Source organism: Mus caroli, chromosome 8 (genome assembly GCF_900094665.2).
Source record: "Mus caroli chromosome 8, CAROLI_EIJ_v1.1, whole genome shotgun sequence".
In the NCBI taxonomy this organism is placed as follows: Eukaryota; Metazoa; Chordata; class Mammalia; order Rodentia; family Muridae; genus Mus; species Mus caroli.
In genome coordinates this window covers 41,409,859-41,413,912 of record NC_034577.1, presented here as the reverse complement: position 1 = coordinate 41,413,912, position 4,054 = coordinate 41,409,859, and positions in this window count along the sequence as shown.

Genomic DNA, 4,054 nt, shown 5'->3' with positions numbered 1-4,054 from the left:
CTCCCGACTTCCTCCTGGATGACGCAGGATTTCCAGAGCCCCATGGTCCAGTTCTCCATCTCGTTCAGTTCCAGGTTAAGGTTCTTCCAGTGTGGTAGATACGTGGTAATAATGGCTAGAACCCATCCTAGCAACGACAGAGAAAGCCCTACCGATTGCATGGCCGTTCTGTAGATGAAAGCCATCGGGATAGATACTACAACTTAGCCACTCTATAGGATCTGCTGTCCCTTGTGGTTGACAGTGGCGTAATGATCTTGAGCCTGTGCTGCCCAGGGTATAAGGTTTGGTCATTAACTCTCTGGCACTCTAAAATACGTTTTTGTTCCTCTTGAATATAGTGTTTCATGTAAAGGGTGAAGGACTCTGTTTAAAAACTATGAGTTAGGCTCTCTGATAAGGATTTGATCTGTTACCTTCCAATTTGCTTGGTAAAATTATATCCCCAGTGCCTGACGAGTATAAATCTGAAGATGAACAAAGAAGGCTCTATGACCCCTCACCCTAACGTACAACAGAAATCTTTGTGCTTCAATATGGATTAATTAGATTTTAAGTGGTGATAAAAGGCCAGCTCTTTCTACAACAGGACCTCATTGTAATAGCCGCATCTGAGATTTCAGGGATGCGAAACAAGGCCTTGTAAAGAAAGGTAGACTGTTTTCCTATAATCTCTATTCTCCTTAGACATCCTTAACCTACACACGAGCTCGCCCTGTGTTCCTGAGTGTCATGGGGACTCCCTCGGGACTTGGCAGTTCACTGCACTAATTAAAATGTAAGGACCCGGGTTGGTACTCAGAGAAACTGAGTGAGGAAAGGGGCATATGTGGGAAAATCCAACAGTATTTAGTCCCCCCTCATTACAGACACCGGGTAAAGGCTGATGTGTCTCTGGGAGCTGCTCATGGCCCAGAGCAGAGCTTTCTACACCACTTCCTGTGAAAAGGCAGAGGAGCTGCAGGCATGAAGGCGCCTGTCAGGTTCAAGACGAAAGTCTGGTATGAGAGTAACAGCCACGCTGGGGCTGACCTTTGAGGCTTCATCTTGTTGTTTTGGCTCAGGCCACACCTTGAGAACATACCTCAGGCGAGCATGACCCCTCAAAGAACACTGGGTCTCCCTCCCAGGCCAGGACAAAAGGCCGCATGCTCTGGATTCCCAGCTCACGTTCCATCTCTGGTGGGGCCCAGCCCCCGTCTCTGAGCATCCACACCTACAGAGCATGCGGGATCCTACAGAGGAGCACCTTCCCTGGATGACCCACCATGCTTCATGGTACACTAGACAGGGACAGTTCAGGACCAGAGAAGATCATTCATGACACTGATACAAGCTCTAAAGCCCAGTGTGTTCACAGAGAGCCTTAGAGTCATTTTAGGGGCGGTGTTTTGTTTTGTTGGTTTTTTTTTTTTTTTTTTTTTTTGCCTTCAGCTTATATTTTCAGGGTTGTCAGACTAAAGCCATAGCTGTAACTCAACGGTAGAGCCCTTGCCCAATGGGCAAAAGGCCCTGAGTTCTATCCCCAGCACTTCAAAATAAGGTTTGCCAACACATGGATGCTTCTTGCTTCCTCAGTGCTAGGCTTAGTCCCTGCCCAAGCCTACACTAGGCGAGCACCCCACTGTTCTGCCCTTCCTGGGATTAGTCTCCTTCCTTCAGAGTCTCACGGGCTATGGGATGTCTTCAGCGGAGTGAGCCAACACAGACACATGCGCTCCAGAAAGGGTTGGCACTGGGCCTGGGGCCTGTCACCATGAGACAGAGAAGATGGGGCTCGAGCTTTCTCTACAGAGGCTGGCAGGGCAATGAAGGGTCAAACAGCAGCAACCATTAACGAGGAAAACACTGACATCACATTGAAACAGTCTTCTTTAAGCTGGGGGTGCAAGCCTTTATTCCCAGCACTCGGGAGGCAGAGCTGGGCAGATCGCTGGGTTTGAACCAGCCTGATCTATAGGGCCTGATCTATAGGGCTAGTCTCAGACATGTGACCAAGAACAGTGCTGTAGACTCAGCCCCTGCCCTGCGGGGTCCTTGTTGGAGTGTGGAAGCGCGTGGGTAAACAACTAAATCAGAGGGCCAGAGATAATTGAGCTGAGAGGCAGGCCGGATGGCCCAGTGGATAAAGGCACCCGCTGCCAAGCCTGATGACCTGAGGTCAATCCCCAGGTCCCACATAGTAGAAGAAGAGAAACAACTGTAGAAGTGACGCCCTGACCTCCACAAATATGCAGGTATACCACACCCATGTAAACAAGCAGTTTTTAATTGCTTTATATTTATTTTTCTCTTATTTTATACATATGAGTGTTTTGCCTGCATGTATGTCTGTGTACTATGTGTATGAGGACAGAAGAGGATGTTGAATCCCTTGGAACTGGAGCTATAGGTAGTTGTGGGCCACCATGAGGTGCTGGGAATCGAACCTGGGTCCTCTAGAAGAGCAACTACTGAACCATTTCTCCAGGCAGAGAGAGAGAGAGAGAGAGAGAGAGAGAGAGAGAGAGAGGAGAGAGAGAGGAGAGGGAAGGGGAGGGGAGGAGGAGGGGGGAGGGAGCTGGGGCTTAAGGGCCTTGGGAAAATACCCAGACCACAAAGCAGAAAGTTGTACCCCATGAAGGAGTCAGCAAGTGGAAGGGAATCCCAGATACAGAACCAGGAGGGCTCCCACCTCTAGAGCATGGAGGAAGGGCACAATCAGCCAGAGGACGAACATTTCCACCCACTGACTATTCTATACATGTTCATTCTTTCTCAATAGGAGAGACATAGGCACACAGACGGAGAAACAGAACTCACAAGGTCAGCATGCCCTGGAGAAGAACCGTGAACAACCGTTCCAGTTGAGCGGGACCTGTCGCAGTTTTAACCCTAAGAATCACCTGCCGGGAGAAAACACTTGGTCCAGGGTAAGAATAGATAAACACACGGTAACAAACCATCCCGGCACATTGCTGCGCAAGACAAGCAATCATCTCTGAGTACTCTGTGATTTGAGTGACACTTGGAGACACAATTCGATTCTGCTCAGAGCTATGTCAGCTCTGCTGAGGGAGGGCTAAGGACCCATTCCCAGAGCAGCGTACTCTCCTGCAGCCATTGTTAGAAAATAAATCTATCATCAAAAGTGAATCCCGAGAAACTTTGGAAGCTGTTGGCCAGATCTGCATTCTGGAGACACATGCATAGGGAAGATGGCCTCTGTTTGGTTTTCTGTCTTTAAAGCTCATGACTGGGTTTGTGGTAATGAAACTGACTGGCTGTGCAGATCTTGGCAGGTTTACCACGCACTCCAGCCTGTGCCAGCCTGTGCCAGCTCCCTGTATTCACCTACCTGGCCTGGCCCTCCTGGTTCACTCTTCAACCCAAGAGCCTCAGGTTCCTGCCTGTGAGCTTGCTAGAGATTCGGGAGTGCTTGCTGCATTTCAGATGAGAACAGCCCCAAATATTTAAACATTCAAAGGGAAACAGTGGTAGGGAAGGAGCGTTGGTCACAGGAAAGGGAGGCAAAGGTGCTGAAGGAGGCCGTGGGTGGTGATGCACACCCTTAATACCAAGGCTTGTGGAGCAGATGTGGGCTAATCTCAGTGAGTTCAAGGTCAGCCTGGTTTAGGTAGTGAATTCCAGGCCAGCCAGGGTTACATAGTATCTCAGAAGTTGGAAGACTGTGTTGCTTGTGGCTGATAGAGGTAGGTGTGTTCAAGTTATTTTACTATAAGGAAAAATAAATAAAGATCAGAAGTAAGTAAAAAGAAAAACAAAAAACCCATCCTCTCCCCTGCCTCTTTATTCTGTTGACAGGCACATACTATGTGGACCCAGACTGGCCTCAAACTCAGAATCCTGCTTCCACCTTAGTGGTACTGAGATTATGGGATGTTGCACCCAAATGTGGTTCCTTCCCTCTAAACTTGTGGCCAATATTTCCTTAGAGTAAAATAACTTGAACACACCTACCTCTGATGTTCACAGTGACTGGGGCTCTGATGTCACAGTGACTGGGGCTCTGATGTTCACAGTGACTGGGGCTCTGATGTTCACAGGGACTGGG